Source organism: Ovis aries, chromosome X, assembly GCF_016772045.2.
Source record: "Ovis aries strain OAR_USU_Benz2616 breed Rambouillet chromosome X, ARS-UI_Ramb_v3.0, whole genome shotgun sequence".
Classification (NCBI taxonomy): domain Eukaryota; kingdom Metazoa; phylum Chordata; class Mammalia; order Artiodactyla; family Bovidae; genus Ovis; species Ovis aries.
The window spans coordinates 100,413,742-100,435,847 of record NC_056080.1 but is presented as its reverse complement, the minus strand read 5'-3'; the positions used below and the strand labels follow the sequence as shown (position 1 = coordinate 100,435,847).

The 22,106-nt window shown below is 44.2% G+C and overlaps 1 protein-coding gene across 3 annotated transcripts in view; it reads right to left on the bottom strand.

The window, feature by feature from the left end:
• Positions 1-22,106, bottom strand: part of PLAC1 (placenta enriched 1) — a 77,557-nt gene that overhangs the window by 40,187 nt on the left and 15,264 nt on the right. The window contains exon 1 of one of the 3 annotated variants that reach the window (XM_042242135.2): positions 2,412-2,688. The exons of 1 other annotated variant lie outside the window; for it this stretch is intronic. The gene's annotated coding sequence lies outside the window, so the exon portion shown is untranslated. Of the gene's footprint in view, positions 1-1,061; positions 1,398-2,411; positions 2,689-22,106 lie in introns of those variants that run through there. One more of the 3 variants, XM_042242134.2, reaches the window with a different exon arrangement.

Here is a 22,106-nt window from a genome sequence, read left to right as displayed (position 1 = left end):
CCCAAATCTGGTGCTCTGTGACAACTTAGAGGGGTGGGATGGGATGGGAGGTGGAAGGGAGTTTCATGAGGGAGGGGACATATGTATATATATGGCTGATTCGTATTAATGTATGGCAGAAACCAGCACAATATTGTAAAGCTATTACTCTTCAATTAAAAATAAAATAAAGCCAATTAGATCTTTAAAAAATGATTACAGGTTCAAATCCCACCTCTCCACTTAGTAGGAGCCTTAATTTAGTCAAATCCCTTCAGTTCTCTATCACTTTCCTCATCTGCAAAATGGGGGATAAGTGATCCTAAAAGTGATCTTCACTTTTAGGGAGACGGTGAAGCTTAAATGAGTTTATGTATGTTAAGGGTTTAGTAGAGTCAGGCACATGGGAAGATCTCAATATATAGGAGCGGCTGTCACCACTAAAACAAGAATAGTTTGTCAACAATAAAAATCAAAGGTTTCATCTCTTGTAAGCTACAGATTGCTAGCAGCAATTAAATAGGGTTTCCAGACCCCTAGAGAAGGAAATGGCAACCACACCAATATTTTTGCCTGGGAAGTCCCATGGACAGAGAAGTGTGGTGCGCTACAGTCTAAGAGGTCACAAAAAGAGTCAGATGAAAGTTAGTGACTAACCAACAACAAACAAGACCCCTGTCTTCCATCCAAGAAAGTTTCAAAAATATCAGTCTTAGTTTCAGCCTGGGACCCCCAAACACAACTGCCTAGGACCCCTTAGAGTACACAGGCTCAGATATTAAACTAAGGACTTACCACCTAGATGGACAGACAGAAGTCACCCACAGGAAACAACCAGTTTCAGTGAGAACCAGTAACAAGCTCTCAGGCACATGCATATAAGGAAACATATCTATATAGAAACATGCATAAGGAAATACGTGGTCTCCCCACAATGCTCCCTAAGCCCTTGGGCCACAGGGCTCTATTTATCCAGCAAAGGTAATTCAAACACCACAAAGTCATTTTTATATTCCTTTAAAGTTTGTAAAAACAAGATTCTCTTCTTCCTTTGAGCATGAATGTATGGCACCTTTACCTACCCTGCTGAGGAGCTGAACCCAGAATGAATCCAGTCACTGTCGGCAGCCTTGATCAAGTGCACGGCCCCTGCCCTCTGGGGGTTTCTGGGGCTGATCCAGGCTTGGCCTCTCAGGCACGCGAGGCAGGTAGAAGCAGCGCTTCAGAGCTCCAGCCACCGCGAAGCTCAGAGGGGTCAACTCTCACCACTCCTCACCCAGCGTCCAGAGCAGGAGTGAAGAACTGCTTCACAGCCCTGGGTTTTCTCAACCGAGGGAAGTGCTCAAATCTGAGGAAGAAAATCTCAGGACAACCCAGGGAACTGAATCCCGAGCCCCCTTTGCAGACCTTGCTTCTGTACCTTTCATGCTGAAATGTCAACAAAATTGTTTCACTGCTGGACTAGGGCCTTGACCAATCTCTGCAGGCTGACAGAGGTGTCATTCCATCAGAGAAGTTTCACAAGACCTGTTACATTAAGTATTAATAGAAACCTGGGCAAAGGCTGAGGAGGGGGGCTGCCTAGGGGTTTTGTCACCCTACCCTCCAAAGCCTCTCAGGACACAGGGTGCTACCCTGCACATAACCTAAGGGAGTTACATTCCTTCCCTTTTCCTCTTTCCTTTGCTTTTCTTTCCCCCTTCCTTCCTTCTTCCTTCCCTCCCTCCCTCTCTTTCTTTCTTTTGATAGCGTGAAATTTAGCTAACTCCTCTTAAAGTTTCATTTCCCTCATCTCTGAAATGCAGAGAACACCTCAAAAGACTGTTGTGAAGATTAAACAGGATAATGACTTTAAATTGTTTAGTAATATGTCATACTTAGCAAGCCTTCAATACACGTTGACTACTGTTATTATTACTGGTTAATCCTCATATATTTCATCTCAGTAACTTACCATAGCTTAGTATTAATTTCAGAAAGTGTAAGTTTTATACAGTTCCCATGTATCATAAGAAAAGACAACTGGAAATATTTGGCTTTTTTTCCCTCCCCCCCCCCTTTTTTTTTAACTTTTTAAAGCTATTTAAACAAACATTTTCGATAGAATTTCTGAATTGGTTCATCCTACATTCAAAAAGGCACTTCAGGGAGGGTTTAAGTCAAGGCCCTCTTTGCATGTCCTTTGGTAAAGAATCATTTCGCAACATGAAGAATCACCTCTTGGTTTCTCTCTTTCGCAAGTGATTTTGCTGACTGTCTTAAAGCCAGGCAGCCACGTGCTCCTGAAGGAGGCATGCTGAAGAAATAGAAATTTCTCATGCCAGAGAAATAGAAAGACCCCAAATCAGTTTGCTCCATACAGAGAAGAAAGTCTTTGTGCTCCTCTAGGTAAAGGCTCCAGGGACCAGCACACCCTCCCTTGCATTGCTCACCTTCCTGGGTTTCTGTGGCTTCATCCCAGCCTAGACTTTTAACCATTTAAGTCTGGATTCTCGTTCCTGGCTCCCAGCTGGACACTTTGGCTCCATTCCCTCATTTTGCCCCTCTGATGCCACACTTAGCTGCTCCAGATGCCTTCTGTTTTCATTTGGGCAACTGGGTGTGATCTTCAGAACCTCTTTACCCAAAACTCTTTGCAAAGCAGCACCCTGGATCATCACCCTGTTTGAGCTCCTCCCTTCTCCTGCAGGCTCTTCCCAGCTTCTCAGCTCTTGCTTATCTGCCTCCCAGCCTTTACTTCTTCCCTCTGCCTCTCTGAACAGCCCAAAACCTGCCTCCTTTTTTCATTATTTTTTATTATTATTTTTAAAACCTGCCTCCTTGAGGAAGGCTTTCTGGTATCCTGCAACTGACTTAGGACTTCCTGTCTCTAAAGACTTACTGCCCTTAATTGGATGAGAGCATCCAGTGTTCAATTAGACTCTCTCGTGTTTTTTCGTTTTATGGAATTCTAGACACCCCAATGTAGGTAAGCCTTTCCACATGCCCAGCTCTGTGCTATACTCATTTATAGACTCAATACTCACAAACTAATATTCAATTACCATTTCTTGCTAACACACTCATTTTTGTTTGTTTTGTGCAAAATATTATTGCTGTAATAAATGGCTTCTCCAACATCTGTCCTTCTGACCTCATCCAGATGTTTTGAGGCTCAGATAGGAACAGGGGTGGGAAAACCCTGTGGACACTATGATTGCTGCTGGGCCAAAGCACTGAATGAAGGTTTTGAGCTGATTGACTGCACCAGTTGCTCCAGCCTCCTATACTCACTGCCTGAATCTCTACATAGAACTCCATTCAATAATCAAATGTGGTATCAGGGTTCCTTAGCAGCTTTTAGCAGAGGACAAGTGTTGAGGAGGCCAAAGCCTATATTTTGACAAGATGACAATGGTCCAATGGGTTTTGTTTCTATGCCCATGAATGGGTCACTAAGCATGGCCCCAGGCAGCAAGGTGGGCCCTAGAGTGATCCATGTCCTCATGTCTTCCGAAAAGAGCTTTGGATCTTCATAAAGACTTGAAGATCCAAACAACAGCACCCAGTTGTGGATGTGAGTGGTGATGGAAGTAAAGTCCGATGCTGTAAAGACCAATACTGCATAGGAACCTGGAATGTTAGGTCCATGAATCAAGGCAGATTGGAAGTTGTCAAACTGGAGACAGCAAAAGTGAACATTGACATTTCAGGAATCAGTGAACTAAGATGGACTGGAATGGGTGAATTTAACTCAGATGACCATTATATCTACTACTGTGGGCAAGAATCCCTTAGAAGAAATGGAGTAGCCATCATAGTCAACAAAAGAGTCCGAAATGCAGTACTTGGAAGCAATCTCAAAAAAACGACAGAATGATCTCTGTTTCCAAGGCAAACCATTCAGTATCACAGTAATCCAAGACTATGCCCTGACCAGTAATGCTGAAGAAGCTGAAGCTGAACAGTTCTATGAAGATGTACAAGACCTTTTAGAACTAACACCTCCCAAAAACTATCCTTTTCATTATAGGGGACTGGGTTGCAAAAGTAGGAAGTCAAGAAACACCTGGAGTAACAGGCAAATTTAGCCTTGGAGTACGGAATGAAGCAGGGCAAAGGCTAATAGAGTTCCGCCAAGGGAATGCACTGGTCATAGCAAACACCCTCTCCAACAACACAAGAGAAGACTCTACATATGGACATCACCAGATGATCGACACCGAAATCAGATTGATTATACTCTTTGCAGCCAAAGATGGAGTTCTATACAGTCAGCAAAAACAAGACCAGGAGCTGACTGTGGCTCAGATCATGAACTCATTGCCAAATTCAGACTTAAATTGAAGAAAGTGGGAAAACCACTAGACCATTCAGGTATGACCTAAATCAAATCCCTTATGATTATACAGTGGAAGTGAGAAATAGATTTAAGGGACTAGATCTGATAGAGTGCCTGTTGAACTATGGATGGAGGTTCGTGACACTGTACAGGAGAGAAGAATCAAGACCATCCCCAAGAAAAAGAAATGCAAAAAAGCAAAATGGCTATCTGAGGAGGCCTTACAAATAGCTGTGAAAAGAAGAGAAGCCAAAGGCAAAGGAAAAAAGGAAAGATATACCCATTTGAAGGCAGAGTTCCAAAGAATAGCAAGGAGAGATAAGAAAGCCTTCCTTAGTGGTCAATGTAAAGAAATAGAGGAAAACAACAGAATGGGAAAGACTAGAGATCTCTTCAAGAAAATTAGAGATACAAAAGGAACATTTCATGCAAAGATGGGCACAATAAAGGACAGAAATGGTATGGACCTAACAGAAGCAGAAAATATTAAGAAGAGGTGGCAAGAATACACAGAACTATACAAAAAAGATCTTCATGACCCAGATAATCATGATGGTGTGATCACGCACCTAGAGCCAGACATCCTGGAATGTGAAGTCAAGTGGGCCTTAGGAAGCATCATTATGAACAAAGCTAATGGAGGTGATGGAATTCCAATTCAGCTATTTCAAATCCTAAGAGGTTATGCTGTAAAAGTGCTGCACTCAATATGCCACCAAATTTGGAAAACTCAGCAGTGGCCACAGGACTGGAAAAGGTCAGTTTTCATTCCAATCCCAAAGAAAGGCAATGCCAAAGAATGTTCAAACTACCGCACAATTGTACTCATCTCACATGCTAGCAATATAATGCTCAAAATTCTCCAAGCCAGGGTTAAATAGTACATGAACCATGAATTTCCAGATATTCAAGCTGGATTTAGAAAAGGCAGAGGAACAGAGATCAAATTGCCAACATCCGTTGGATCATCAAAAAAGCAAGAGAGTTCCAGAAAAACATCTATTTCTGCTTTGTTGACTATGCCAAAGCCTTTAACTATGTGGATCACAACAAACTGTGGAAAATTCTTCAAGAGATGGGAATACCAGATCACCTTACCTGCCTTGTGAGCAATCTGTATGCAGATCAGAAAGCAGTAGTTAGAACTGGACATGGAAAAACAGACTGGTTCCAAATTGGGAAAGTACATCAAGGCTGTATATTGTCACCCTGTTTATTTAACTTCTATGCAGAGTACATCATGAGAAACGCTGGGCTGGATGAAGCACAAACTGGAATCAAGATTGCTGGGAGAAATATCTATAACCTCAGATATATGCAGATGACACCACCCTTAGGGCAGAAAGTGAAGAAGAACTAAAGAACCTCTTGAGGAAAGTGAAAGAGGAGAGTGAAAAAACTGGCTTAAAACTCAGTATTCATAAAACTAGATCATGGCATCCAGTCCCATCACTTCATGGCAAATAGATGGGGAAGCAATGTAAACAGTGAGAGACTTTATTTTGGGGGGCTCCAAAATCACTGCAGATGGTGATTGCAGCCATGAAATTAGAAGAGGCTTGCTCCTTGGAAGAAAAGCTACGACCAACCTAGACAGCATATTAAAAAGCAGAGACATTACTTTGCCGACAAAGGTCCATCTAGTCAAAGCTGTGGTTTTTCCAGTAGTCATGTATGGATGTGAGAGTTGGACTGTAAAGAAAGCTGAGCACTGAAGAATTGATGCTTTTGAACTGTGGTGTTGGAGAAGACTCTTGAGAGTCCCCTGGACTGCAAGGAGATCCAACCAGTCCATCCTAAAGGAAATCAGTCCTGAATATTCATTGAAGGACTGATGCTGAAGCTGAAACTCCAATACTTTGGCCACCTGATGCGAAGAACTGACTCATTAGAAAAGATCCTGATGCTAGGAAAGATTGAAGGTGGGAGGAGAAGGGGTCGACAGAGGACAAGATGGTTGGATGGTATCACCAACTCAGTGCACATGAGATTGAGTAAACTCTCGGAGTTGGTGATAGTCAGGGAGGCCTGGCATGCTGCAGCCCATGGGGTCGCAAAGAGTCGGACACGACTGAGCGACTGAACTGAACTGGATTGAAAGACTTGGTCATCTGGCATAGATACTGTTAGCACTGTTATTTATTGAGCACTTACTATATGTCAAGCACAATACATCCACCATCTCACTTACAATCCTCAGGCAACCATGATACTACCCCCATCTATTGGGTGAGGAAACTGAGGCTCAGATAAAGTGACTTGCTCACAATCAGAACTATCAGCCTCCAAAGCTCAAAATATGATGCACACATGTCTGCCTTATAGGCTGCACTCTGGGATTGATGAATGAACACCAGTACTGGGTGGGCCAAAAAATTCATTCGGGTATTTTGTACTATCTTACAGAGAAATTCAAATGAAATTTTTGGCCCACTCAATGATAGGAAATGTTATCAGGTATCTTATTCCAGTCTACAGTCCACTCACATCCTGCTAGTGTGGCCACATTACCCTGTAAATAGGTCAGGGAGAAGCTCAAAGCATGGCAGCATGTCACATGGGTGCTCATCCTTCAGAGGTCGCACAAGGGAAGAGAATCTGACCACGGACATTGACATAGATGTAGTCACTTTCTTAATAAACTGCAGTTGATATTGCATGATTCATAACACAATTACATTTCTACCTTCCTCTAAGCCCATCATTCTTAACCTTTTTGAGGGTAGAGCCCTTTGAGAATCCGAGGAAAACTTCTCCTCTCAGAAATACACAATTTTGCAGATAGTTTCAGAAAAATCCATGCAACTTTCTGTATCTCCTTTGAGAACTACAGACCCCAAGTTAAAAACTCCTGCTTTAAGCAAACCTAATTCTATATTTTTAAAAGTGATAAATTCAGAAACAATGATTCTTTTAAATCACAAACCAACCTAGGGCACAAAAACCAGGATGTGCTTTGTGAAAATTTTGTTTTCATATAACATTTTAGGAACATGACTGATGGCCTCCGCGAGGTACATTTGCAATCAACATCTCTGTATTCCCATAGAAATGCAGTCACAAGCGTCAGTGGTACAGACAGCCATCAGTAGAACTGGTCAGAACCCAGAGCTAGAAACTACATAGAGTGGTAGTAAGATTTTTTGTCACTGGAAGCTGGGCAGCCACTCAGCAGAGAGAAGTGTCTTCATTGGATGGGGATTGGACTCATAACCTGAATAGCCCCATTCAGGATATATCAAAGGTTGTAAGACCCACATAAACCTGGAGAAGTTTCAGACCACAAGTCCACTCCCGCTCAGCTGCTAATGGCTTCATGAGCGATACCTGATGGGGGTGAACTAAGTATCTATTGGCTCGCTCACCTGAAGCCAGAGTCAATCTCCTTACACTGGCCCAAGCTGTTGCAAATAGCAACCATTAGTTCCCTGCCAACCAGAGGCCCCATTGTTCTTTTAAAAAAATATCAGATAATCCCAGCCCAAGTCATTCCAAGGCCATTTCCCCCTGGCTTCTTGTGTTTTGAGTAGACAAGTCTTAACTGTGATCTTGAATATCATTGCTAGTCATGGACTGATATTTCTTCTGCACCCAAATTCAGTGTTTGAACCCTCATACAAAGTGTGCTTAGTTACAAGGCATTGATCCAGTAGCACTTTCTCCTTTAAAAACCTTTTCTTTGAAAATAGGAGGGTGTGTAGTATTGGGTTGGCCTATGGAAAAAATCCAAATGAACTTTTTGGCCAGCCCAATGTTTGAAAGCACACTAGATCTGGAGCCTAGTTCCTTCATGTATTTCTTCCCACCTCTCTGAGCCTCACCTCCCTCTATCAGACACATAATCTTTACTCTGCTTCTCTCACAGGCGTCTTGTGAGATTCAAATAAGATAGTGGGTGTATACTTACTTCATTAACTGTTAGACAAGCAGAAGAATTCATAACTATTTCATTTAAGTTTCAAACCAACTCTGTGGGCTGCACAGATCCTTATTGTCCTGTCTTACATTCTTGACTCTTTTGCCCTCTCCCTCCCTTCCATTCACTGAATATTTAGAGGCTGGATTATTATCAGGCACAATGTGTAGCTCAAGTAAGCACTTACAGAATCAGAAACAGGCTGAGAAAAGTGAAATTACACTTTTAAGCTCACACTGCTAGGTGTACAAGGAACTGGGACACCCTCCTTCTCCCCCTTCCCCTCTGCCAAGACCACATTGGCTGACCCAGAACACTCCCCTTCATTGGAATAAGAAATTGTTACTCACTTCTGAAAAATAAATCCTCAACCCTCTTAGAGACCCGTAAGGCAGTTGGTCCTGTTTTCTCCTTGTGACTGAGCGGCTGGGGATAGGGGGCATGGGGAGGGGGTGAGGCAGGCCCCTTGGACTTGAGTCCTCTGTGTGGGAACCTTTGCCGTGGTCGATGGCTTTCGGAAGATGTCTGTGTTTTCCCTCTCCCTCTCTCCCGGCCCCCCGTTTCTAATTTGCGAGTTATAAAAATGTGTCGACCCCAAATGCACCAGGTGTCTCCAACTTTCTAATTGAGCAAGGCAGACTCCTTTCCAGCCAAGAGCCTTGAAATATTTATCCACATTTTAGTTTCACTGAATTAATGCCTTAAGCTGGTGAGCAATCCAACTGAAGTCAATGTTCATTTCCTAAAGTGGTCCAAGGTCTGTGTGGTATTCAGACCTGAAAATGATGACTCGACTCCAGATTGCAAACTCCCCCGAGTGCACCCTGGAGATGGAAGGCAGCCCACACTGCTTTCTGATCAGTCAGCAGAAATGATCCTCTCGAGTTCAAGGTGGGCTCAGGATTGAAGCTGCCTTGAGATAAAGCAGATCAGGCTCATTCACCCCTGGGGGAAGGCCTCCACGCAGGGGGATGTGAAAGGGCCCTCTGGTCAGGGGAGACATCTGCTCCCCTTGGCTTTGGGCTGTACCAGTTGGCAGATGAAACTCTGTGCAAATGCTGGCCAGACCAAAATGGTGCCGAGACAGCCACAGTGTTGTTTAGCAGAAAAGAAAGGAAACATCTGTAAACCCTGCCTTGGTGCTGAGCGGGGACAGCCTGCGGCTTTTCCTCATGGGCCCACGGTGGGCCAGCTCCTGACTGATCAGAATGGTTCCCTGAAACAAATGCATTCGAAAGATATTTTCCATCCCCCTTACCCCCCCACAGGAAATTCTTGTGTTTAGTCATCCTTACTACATGGGCTGAGTCAGCAAGCTCTGCTTTAACCACAGCTGCTTTCAAATAGTAAGCTAAGAAGACCAGTTAGCCGGGTGAGGAGGCTTGGCTGAAACACTTGGACAGCCGGAGCTTCAAAATCAGATGGATACATGGGTGGACTGGCAAGTTGGGCCCTGCTCATTACCTTTGAGTCCTTCTGGGTGGGCCTCAATTACTTTTTAGTATGTTGGTACTACAGAACCAGAGAGTCTCTTAGATCCATCCTAAAGGAAATCAATTGTGAATATTCATTGGAAGGACTGATGCTGAAGCTGACGCTCCAATAATTTGGCCACCTGATGTGGAGAGCTGAATCATCAGAAAAGACCCTGATGCTGGGAAAGAGTGAAGGCAGGAGAAGAAGGGGACGACAGAGGATGAGATGGTTGGATGGCATCACTGACTCAATGCACATGGGTTTGAGCAAGCTCCAGGAGATGGTGAAGGACAGGGAAGCCTGGTGTGCTGTGGTCCATGGGGTGGCAAAGAGGCGGACGCCACCTAGCAATTGAACAACAACGTGGTGCAATGGCCTAAGATTTGGGGATAGGATTTAAATCCTGGGTCTGCTAATAATTAGCTCTCTGGCTATAGGGAAATTGTCCCCTCTCTCTGGATCTTAGCATTCTCATTCTTATAATCAAGCCTTGGATAAAACGACCTCTAAGGGCTTTTCCTGCTTGGATGGTCTATAACACAATCTAGGACAGATGGCCAGCTACTCTTTGCACAATTTACCAGGGAAAGACACTATATAACCTGTTTTGGGAATCTAGCCCAGTATTTTATCCATCTGTGGTAAAAATATCTTCCCTGGCTCTAACCACAATCTTTTTTCTCTTGTTTGGACCTCTGTGGACATGGAGTACCCCCAGGGAACATTCTTTTCTAAAGATGCTTTGTCAACTCCAAGAGCCTTCAAGTCAGAGTTCTGTTAAGTCCTCTACAAACTGGGGAGACAATTGCTTGGTTTAAATGACCACGCTTTCCCTCTCATGGCATAGATTCTCACCCTTTTTGGGGGTCATTATCACTGACTTGTGAATCTAAAGAGACTAAGACTGGGGTAGATGGACTATCCAGTGGGCAGTTAGCTCTGCGGATGGAAGAAATTCACCTTATCCAGAGCAGACACCTCCCAAAAGGTGACCTAGACCCCAGAGACGCATGACACATGAGAAAGGATAGCTCTGTATAACGTGACCCTTGCCACTCCTGGCTCCATACCTGGACATGGATGCCCGATGATGAAACTGGTTGGCATTTACTGAACTTAATAATGTTCAATGAACAATGTGTTGTACATTGTTCTAAGCACTTTAACATGCTCATCTGATCTCATTTAATCCTCACAACAGTATGATTATTAATCATATTTTATAGACTAGGAAACTGAACCACAAAGAGGTTCATTAGCTGCTCAAGGTTAAGTAGCTGCTATTCTAATCCATGGGGCTTCCTGGCTGGCTCAGTGGTAAAGAACCTGCCTGTGATCAGAAGATGCAGGAGATGCCATGGGTTTGATCCTTGGGTCGGGAAGATCCCCTGGAGGAGGACATGGCAACCCACTCCAGTATTCTTGCCTTGGAGAATCCCATGGACGGAGGAGCCTGGCAGGCTACAGTCCATAGTGTCGCACAGAGTCGGACATGACTAAAGCAACTGAGCATGCAGACACATATTCTAATCTAGGACTGCTAGCTTGGGGGTCTGCCCTGAGCCATCATGCTTCTGAGTGGACAAGCACCATGAGAGGACTAAACTGGTAACTATGTTTCTGGCTCTTGTGAGGGCTGCCCACCCCACCTTCCTTATATGCCTGCATCCCTTGTTAGTCACAGGGGCTTGCCCTGGCTTCTATGGCATTCTGTGTCCCTTCTACAGAGAATAAAGCTTTCTCAGGCAGTGATGCCAAATGTTGACTTTATGACACTCGATATGGGTTGTGCTTTCCTCTTAAAAGGGTCACAGAGGGAAAGAACACTATAGAAAATGGATATTCCCAAACTACAGAAAGTGCTGGAAAATGGCCACATTGTTCTGTGCTGGTAAGTCCATTAGATTTGTCAAGTGTCAGAGTTTGGGAAGAACTGACAGCTTGTCTGCTCAAAGTCCTTCATGTTATATATAACGAAGCCAAAGCTGAAAGAGTGGGATTAGACTCATGGGGACTGAGGGTTAGAGGGTTCTTCAAAGGTTGGGAAAGTGACAGAAATGACAGAGTTGGCCTGGTTTATAATTCCTCTTTGAATCAACCCTCCAAGGGAATCAGAAGGAGGGATTCACCCACAACAGAGCCACATCTTCCTGTGTGCTGCCCCATCCCCTGGCATAACGGGGATTCTGCAGCGTGGGCTTCAAATGCAGTGAGACATCATGCCACTGCCACATTCAGTTGGCCATGGTCCACAGCTAAATCGTAATGTCTCTATTATCTGTCTTAACACCAGACCCGCTTACAAAATGGATCTCATAGTGACAATCACAAACAACTCTGGGGAAAACCACTTCTGTTGAAAAAAACAGGTGATCAAAGAGTTTAGAGTGATGATTGTGATCCAAGGATCCCTCTCAAAGCTTATCATCATGAGAGCTCAAGAGAACTAGCTTACTTTTTCGTATTGAATGTGCAGACATTATTGAAATATTTTTCAGGCCAAAAGGCTTGTAAAGTATTATTTTAAAATGAATTTTATGGCCATATAAAATTTCACTGATCCTAACCGGGAGTCAGTGTGGAAAAACAGAAAGGACCTGAGGCTTTGTCTTTGGTTAAGCCGCCCAGGAATTGGCCCGAGGGAATGGTATCTTAATAGCTGTTTTCAAAGAAATAGTAGATCTTCTTCCATTCCCCAGTGTTAACCCACAATGTACTTTCCAGTTTCTTCCTCGTAAACTCAAAAAAGAAAAAAAAAAAGTACCAGAGTTTAAAAATAAAAGGCACAGAATTGGAGATTTGGCCTAATTTGCCTGCTACTGAATTTTACGTCAGGTAACACCTTATGAAGTGTCTTGTCTCCAAGGTGCAACTATAGCTGCACTGGAACAGATCATTCAAAGACCCACATCGTGCTTTGGGGTATAGTCTACTACTGCCTACTGACTTTCCCACGTGGTAAAGTTGGCCACACACCATCTTATAAATAACCAAATGAACTCCCCTTCATTTTATAGGGTAGCTAAAGCCTGATTACCTTTCACAATCAGCCAACTTCTTAATTCATCCCAGGTTGCAGCTGGGCTTCAAAAGCATGGAGGAGCTGTGGTTCAGGAGGGAAGGCAGAGGGTGGGAGACGGATAGGGCACATGTGGACGTGTACATGCCACACAGAGTCACTTCTGAAGATTTCTTATAGGTATTCAGTACTTCTAAGATAGGAAAAAAAAAACCCCGGCCTTTGTAGTGTTAGGGGATGACATTTCATTGCAAAAATAAATGATTTGGTCATTACCATTTCATGGTTGCTGGCAACCACCCTCCTCTGCTTTCTAACAATTTCCATTTTAGGCACTGACAGGCCCTTCAAAGTGATTCAGCCAAATATCCACCCAAAGTTGCGTATTTGGCAGTTTCATACTTGAGAAATCTGGGGCCTCTGGGCAAAAATGTCAGAAAGGGCTCCCTCCTTCTTTGTCAGTTGCAAAACAAACAGATCACCATACACAGTCACCGGGGCTCCTTGGGCAGCCATGCCGGAGGGAAGGGAAGGAGCGGAAGTTGTTGGCAGGGGCTGCCTCCTTGGCTCTGGCTCTTGCTCTTACTCTCCATTGCTGCTTGCGCTTTTCCTGAAGGCCAGAGCTGCCTCAATCCATCGTTAACCCTAACCAAGGTGAGGCTCAGTGTTTTGGCAAGCAGGCATTCCCCGCCCATGGCAAGCAATGAGCAGAGACGGAAATCACTGGGACGTGATTCTCTGAGGTCGGGGAGACTAGGAATCCTTTGGAAGCTTACCATATCAAACTGGCTGAACCTCCAAGCAGCCTGTCACCATGGATCCTCACTGGGTAACTTCCAGGTTGGTCTCTGGAATTCACTTGGGTCCCGGAGCCACCATAAGGCCTAGAGCACTTTGGTTTGTCCAGAGAGGGAGCAGCTCCCAGGTAGCCTCGTGCCTGCTCAGCAACTCTACGGGTCTTATTGCACAAAGTCCTTTCACACGTTTCCCTCAGCCTTAAAGGCTCTCTGCCTGGCTCTTTAAGCCACTCAGGGCTCAGTCTAAATGCTAGGCTACGTTGGCAAGACCATCCTGACTCCTCAGGCTGGGCCCCATTTGAATGTTCTCTTTCCGAGAATCTATTTTTTTTCCTGCTCACAGCACTTATGACTGTTTATAACTATGGATTTATTTGTGTGTTTGCTTGCTTAATGCTTATCTATCCTCTGACACAGTAAGCTCCATAAAGGCAGGGACCACCTTCATTTTGTTCAATGCTGTACTTCCCAAATGCCTACCACAGTGCTTGGCACATAGTAGATGCTCAATAAATACTTGCTGTGTGAATGAAAAGAACACTGGGATTCTGCTCACTAGTCCATTCAGTGGAAATTTAAAAAGCACACCTATTGTGTTCATGCACAGGTCTCTTGCTAAAACTTCTTTCATTTGACCACTTGTCTCTCTGGGGAGAGACAGCTAGCTATCTCTCAGCTACCTCCTTTCCCTGTCTGCTTCCTCCATTTTTTTGACCCATGATGCCCACAATCAGGTAGCTTTTTGGTCAGAGGCTAGGGATTTGCAGGTGGAACTGACTCTAATAGCAGTGTAACAAAATGTCACCTGGGGACCAGACTATGATGCTTAATAATAATACTTGAGTTTACTCTCCCTTCCCTTTGGGTGCTACTTTTAAGAAGTCTGAAAACAATGGCCAACGTTCTCAAAGCTACAAATAAAGTCAAATTCCTATAATGTCTGAAGACTTCCCTCCTTTCAGTTTGCCAGCCTTCCTTCTGGAAGCCTCTGTGTTCTTTATTAATGGCCACAGCCATCCTGTTGTTACACACTCCAGCTTAGCTCCTCCTCCTTTGAAATTAAGTAATGAAGAGAGATGAGTTACCAGATTTCCAACATTAGAAAATGATTCCCAAAGGGTTGCCAGGCCTTCGGTTCCCTTTCTACCTGTCGCTAGATGTGACAATATGGGTGTTCATTTGTTTTAGAAAGGAATGGAAGGCCCTGTGCTTTTTGATTATATGATTGATTGGTGACCAATCCATTTATTTCTGCTGTAATATATCATTCCCTAATGGTGCCAAGAAAGGTTTTCCTTTATCCCTAGTTTAAAATATTAATCATCTCAATGCTGAAAATCTTTTCAAAAAAGTCTATCACAATTTCAAATGTGTTTCTTTTAACCTGGAAATTCTATTGCTTGGAATTGATCCCACATAGATACCAGGATGCAAAGATGTATGCACATCCAGAGTGTTCACTGAAACTGTTTGTAAAGGTGGTGCTCGCATAGAATGGAACCCTGAGCAGTCACCAAAAGGGCAAGACAGATCTACATGTATGGTCACAGAGAGATCTCCAGGATGACCTAAAGGAAACCAGCAAAGTTTGGTGCAGTAGGATCCCATATGTCTTTAGAGTCTGTCAGTTCCTCCTCCCAGTCATTTCACCAAGTTCTTGCTTTTCATCTCCTCTTATTGGTTTAGGCTCCTAACTGGATCCCTAATCCCAGGGTTTCTCTTTCCAGTTCATCTTTCCCGCCAACTGGAACAAGTGTTCTAGAACATCACTTTTGTCAGCTCTCTACTGCCAGAGGGAGAGTCCCAAGAAACCAAGCCCTTATGATGACAGAGGCAGGATGGTGGAGTGTTTCCATGCTCTGGAATGAAGGGAGACCTGGATTTGAGGGTAGCTTCTATCGCTGACTAGCTGTGTGACTTAGGGCAAATGAATCAACCTCTCTGAGCCTCAGTTTCCTCATCTGAAAAGTAGTGACAGGGTGGTTGTGAGGATGAAATGAGAAAATCACATGAAGAGCTCAGCATGGTGCCTGGCACATAGTAAGCACTCAATAGATGGTAGCTGTTATTATTATTACACCAAAAATTGGGTTATTTGAAGTTCTCTGAGAAATGCTTTGTAACTTTGTAACACCTTTCAGGTGGAGAAGGTTTGTGCATTTCCTTCATGTTTACTGGGCATCTAGTACTCAAGGAGCCTGGTGGGCTACAGTCCATGGGGTCACAAGGAGTTGGATACAACTAACACTAGTACTCACTGTGTACAGTAAGGCTGCCTTTTGTCCATTTTTCCTGATATACACTACAAAGGCTGCCCCTCTCATACTCTAGAATCTGGAGGACATGTTTAAGTCCTTTGGATCCATGGCCTTCTGGAGTTTCTCTATAAACTTTGATCATATGACATCCCTTCTATGCCTTCATCTTCCCTAGCTATTTTGCTCTAATATTTTCTGCCTGGCCTCGTAGGGCATCCTCTCAGTGCCTTTGGCCCTTTCTCGGCTTCTTTAAGACTTTCTTAATGGTTGCCTGTTTTGTTTCTCTTCCCTGGGATTAGGTGACTATTTTACACCACACAAATTCTTTAAAACCAAAAGGTCTGTTAGCTGTTGCTATGGAATGAAAGAGCATGCCAGTTCTGTTTTTTTTTTTTTCCTTGTAGAATGCTAATTTTATGCTGTTATTGTGAAAGGGCAGTCATGCTTTTATATTCCATTTTGACTTCTGCCTCTTTCAGCTGGGCTCCCAGAGCGGAGTCATGTCTCAGCTCTGCCTGGGTTTCATTTCACTGTTGACCTTGGGCATATCAAAAACACTCCTGTACCTGTCTCGTCAGTGAGCTGAGAGTGTTGGATCATGGTTCCTAGTGTGTCTGCCAGCTCAGATATGAAGTTCTTCTACGGTATGGATGGGGTCCTGAAGGCAGTGAACAAGGCTGAAGTTCTCTCATTAATCCCCATGCCAGTGACTGGGCTGAGATGGCTCAAGTTGAAGTTAGCTCTTCTAAGAACCCAGCTTTTGAAAATTTTTCTATTGTATATTAAATGTCAAAAGAATTGGGTTTTCCTTTCCTCCAGGCCTCACCTTAGAACAGCAAGCTCTAACCCACACTTATGCTGAGAAGAACTGAACACACTGACCTCTGGTTAGATCTGATTACAAAGGACATTTCTCTCATCAACACCTCTGTTCCCAGGATTGCCATCCTCGTATGCTGACATCCCTTGATATTTTCCAGGCGAATACCGAATGGTTGATTATTTGCCCAGATGATTTTAGCATGCCCTCACTCGGATTTTGCCTCCAAAGTCTTTTTATTGAGAATTTTTATATTAAACATACACTAAGTCTCAAGCTTGATTTTAACTGATCCCACATGAAGGAATGATTTTCAACTCATAACACATGAGGAACATCTGTTCTGCTTATTTGCATTCAGGCGGCACCGTTATTATTATTATAGAAGCTGACTGTCGAGTATCAATATTTGTCTCTTTCAGTTCCATTGAACTTTCTGGAGTGCCACTCCCATTGGTGGAGCTTTGAAACATACATCCTGGAGTCTAGAAAACAGTGGGACAATACCCATTTTCCTTTCCCTTTCCCCCAACTTTGGCTAGTGAACTTGAGTCAGGCCCTGACTATCTCTTAGATACGTGATTGGGCATGGGAGTCTGTGTCAAATGCAGCCAGAGTCAAGTTCAAAAGTCCAGACATCAGGCGTACAGCCTTCAAGGCTGCCTCATGAAGGCCACCCAAGACCTTTGTTTACAGTGATCTGATCTTCAGTCCCAGGGGAAGCTTGATTGAGTTGAGTTATACCTCTCTGAAGCCTCCAGATGGGTCATGAAGGAGAAAGTCTTTGGACCACAGGTTCTCATCTTTGATGTCAGGGCACTCTGGTGTCTGACAATCAGTTAGTATTTGTTTCTAATAATCAAATACCAAAGCTTGTATCTGATTTACTTAAGAAAATAAACTCAAGTGGATTCAAGAGTTTCTTTATAAATAACTGTCACTAACATTCCCATATGCTGTCATGAGTAGGAGAGAAAGGGGTGGGGTCATATTCCGAGAAAACTCTGGGTATGCCCAAGGGCATGTGAACATAAGGGGTGCTCATGCCAGGCTCCTATCCCTGGCAGCACAAGGGTATTTTAACAAGGGCCTCATGAGATTATTCCCTTGCCTATGGGGTCTTAAAGGCAAGCAAGATGGGGCAGGCAGCACATACCACAAAGGCAGTAGGCTGGCTCTAACTAAGCAGATTGGCTCAAAGTCGGGCTAAATTCATGATGAATAATGGGAGGACTTAAGTTGGAATCTTAACTTTAATCTACTAGTATGACCTTGCCTAAGTCACTTAATTTCTCTGTGCCCCAGACTACTCACCTTTAAAATGGGACATTACTATTACTTCCTTCAGGAAGTTGTGAGGATTACACAGGGTGGTACAAATAAATCACCCAGCATGTGACTTGAGTGAGCTAAGTACTGTATTCCAAAAAACATAGCAGCTGCTGCTACCTGGCATGCATCTGAGGTTGGAGTCTCATGCCTATTATAGCAACTAGCACATGGAGGTACTGAAAAAATGATGGCTTGACACAAAGGGCCACATACTGTATGAGTCCACTTATATGAAATATTCAGAATAGGTAAATCCATAGAGACAGAAAGCAGATTAGTGGTTTCCAAGAGCTGGGGGTGGGGGGATGGGGAATGACTACTTACGTAGTGGGTATTGGGGTCGCCTTTGGGGGTCATGAAAATGTTCCAGAACTAGACAGAGGTGATGATTGCACAACATCGTGAATGCACTCAATGCCACTGAATCATGCACATTAAAATGGTTACATTTTCTGTTATTTGTATCTTACCACAAAAAATTCACTGGCTTGGATTTAGCACTTTCCTCTCTTTTGTGGGTCTCTAATTTGCAGACAGCTCTGAGCCAGTACACACACGGAGGCTGATCATCAGTACCTGCCTCTACCCCATGGCAGGCTGGAGGCACGGCTCTGGTGTGTGCACACTCTAGGCAGATGCCCCGCAAGGTGCTGGGCCCTTGCACTCATCTCATGCCAGCTGGTTGGTCTGGTGGCTCTGTTGGCCTTGTCTGCCCCTGACCTGAGCCCATGTAAGAGGAGTAAGAACAGTAGGAAAGATGCCAGCAAGAACCAGAGGATTAGGCTGAGGCCCAGCAGAAATAGTGGTGTCCAACTCAAAGCCAACTGTTTCTCAGTCAGGCCACTCAAAGCTGAGCAGCCCCAGTGGGAGCCACTGGCAACTCTGCTCTCGGAAAAGGCCACTGTCCACATGGCTGTGGGGAGCCCAAGGGGGTCATGGGATTATTAGGCCTGCACTGTACCCTCCTTGAGCAGACATCCAATGCTCTAAATGCCAAGATCCTTGAGCTACTACCAGGAATGTCCCTGGAGTGAGTTCATCTGGGGGGGGATTGAGGGACCAGTTCCAATTCAGGGTCTAGAGGGTGACCGGTTGCATTTGAGATTTGTTACCCAATAAAAATCTCTGCTAAAGCCCAGGACTGAAATAACTCAGCTGGGCTCTGGACTCAGCAGGGACCATTCATTAGCTAACACTTCTCATCTGTGATAGTTACAGACAGGTTTTTTCATGCCCCCCAAAATGGGCTTCAACGTTGCAGCTGGCAGACAGCTGTGGCCTCACAGTGTTTACATTACCCAGACGAATGCAGTCTGTGTAGGAGACACAGAATGAATCTGATTTAGCTTTTGGAAAATGGGATTTTAAAAAGTTCCGTGGTTTTCTCTTGCCCCTCCCTTCCTGGACTGCAGAAAGTCTGAGGTGGAACGAAACAGGCACAGCTAGGAAAAGAGGACTCTTGTTTCTTAGGCTAACGCTTTTCTTTGTTTGGGACTTCTTTGTTTGACACCTCCAGGTGGTGGGCACTGAGTTGAGACCGTAGGATTAAGACGACCAAAAGTCAGGCCATCACTCTGCAGCATAGTCTTACTGGGTCAGCACGAGCTCCCTAGGGCCTCAGCACAGCTGGCACGGAGACAGCTGGACAAAGTCCCCTCAGCAATGGTCTAGTCCCCTTCATTCTAACTGTGAAAAGAACAGAAGACCAGGGTCTCTATAAACAGCTGGATCCATGACCAATTGCCCACAGAATGGGAGCAGGGGCTGGTTAATACTACATGGGTCTGTAGGACCTACCACACCACCTCGTGAGGAAACTACTCCAGTTCAACTCAATAGCCATTTTGTTTTATTTCCTCCGTCATTGTTAAGATGTCCAAGTCCTGTGCATTCTTCCTTTGAAATGCATCTGACATCCTCCCTTCTCAGTCACCATTGCTACTGTTTGAGGTCAGGGCCATATTTCCTCATGTCTGCACTAGGGCAACATCTTTCTAAACAAATCTCCTCTCCCCAGCCTTCTCCCGATGGCTCTTCCAAATATCTAGCCTTGTATCCCAGCCTATCTTTTCCAATTCCCATCTCATTCCATCAAGAAATATTTCCTGAGTGCCGACCATGGGTTAAACTCTTTGCTGGGCCTTAGGGAAAAACACATCAACCAGACATAAGCTCTTCCCACAAGAAAATCAGTTTGAAGGGGAGAACTCTAGCAGGGAATCACAGGAAAGTGTGAAAAGTGTTAGGACAGGGCCCAGGGGATTATGGGAGCCTAGAGGAGCACACTTCAACCAGTGTTGAGGGGAGAGGGAGGAGAAGACATCCCTGACCTGGTTTTCACTTGGCCACTCACCTCCTCAAAACCCTACATTGCTGTCACAATCTGTCTCCAACTTTCTCTGTCAATCAAATATGCCATGACTCCCTTCAAAGAAATCTCTATTCCAGAAAGGCTGTTATTCAACATATAGAAACTCTGCTACGTCCTCAGCTTTGCCCCTGCCCTCAGCTATGATTTGTCTTATTTGGGGCTGGATGGCAGCCTGTTGGATGGCATTGTGTCTTCCCCTTCCCTCCAGCAATAGCACAGTGCCTGGCCCACAGCGTCTGATGACTGGTGACTTACTAAGCACACTTTCTTTTCACTAGGGTGCTAATCTGACTCTCACAAGCAGGATACATGATTTGACCTCTATTAAACAGGGCTATCAGAAAAATCTGTGAATGCAGATGAAGGGGTTTAGAAAACTGCTGATAAATTTCGGTCACACTGTCCCCAGCTTTGTCCTGACCTCCTAGAAAAGAGAATGTTATCGATAATCAAGTGGAGATTAGCAGTTTGAAAAGCTTCAGTAGGCGTAGAGTTGGATGTATTTTCTATTCTGATTTAAATATTTAGCCTGATTTGTTTTGGGCTTCATTTTTTTTTTTTTTTTTTTTTGGTCCCAGGCCTGTTGGTCAGGGCTAATTTGTACAGCTGCTTTTTCGTTTGGTTTCTTCCAAGAAAGCGAGAGGAAATAAGGTTGCCAGAAAATTTGCAGTTACCAAGGTTTTCCTAAGATGAATATTATTTTTCTCTTCTAATACTGCCAAATACAGTATAAAGAGAAGCATGTGATCATTCCACAAATTTAGCTGCACCAGGGGTCAAATCCTGTACTCTATCCACATCCTGATGTTGGGAGACCTATACTGCACATTTCCTGACCTGCTCTTTAGTCAACCACATTTCCAGACTTGAACTATGTTTCCAAAATTGTAAATTCACCCTGATTTTGAGCTTGGATTCTCAGACTGACTCCTCCTGGATTTCAGCAGGAAGTGTCCAAGGGGCTGCTTTGGTTAGGACAGGGACAAGAGAGGCAGTGGAGAAGCTGGGCAGGAGAAAGAGCACTGGAGAAGGAGTCTGGAGTGTCCGGTTCTGGTTCCTGCTCTGCCACTGACTAAATGTGTGGCTTGGGCAAATCACTTCCCCCTTTTGAGCGTCTCCATGCGGAGGGTTGGAGTAGATAAGTGCCAAAGTTCTTTCCTGTCCAATATTATTGGATCCTGTGACTTTGTGATGGATGCTACTGTAAAGCCTAATAAGAAAATGCCAAGGCCTGATGGGTATTACCAAGGCTTCTCTCCCCCATCCCCAACCAGGGCTGCCCTTAGGAGGCATTTGCCAAAGCTGGTGCTTGGGCAACCTGAGAAGACTGAGAAGAATGGCCTGGAAGAAGGCACCCATGTTCTTACTAAAGCAACGCCAAGTCTAGCCTGGATAGCTGGTACTGAGTCCTGGCTACTTTTTAAAACAGCTTTATTGAAATATGATTCACATACCATACAAATCATCCATGTACAATGTATCATTCACTGATTTTTTAGTATAGTCACAAAATTATACAAACATCACCGCAATCAGTTTTAGAACATTTTCAACAGCCCATGATTCAAGAAGCCCTGTAACCTTTAGCTGTCACTCCCCATCTCAAATGCCCTACCTTGTCCAGTCCTAGGCAACCACTAATATTTATGTTTCTATGCATTAACCTGTTCTGGATATTTCATAGACATGAAATCATACGATGTAGTCTTTGTGTCTGGCTTCTTTCACTTAGCAAACTGTTTTCAAGGTTCATCTGTGTTGTACCATGTGTCCGTCCTTCATTAGTTTTATGGCTGAATAATATTCCATTGTAAGGA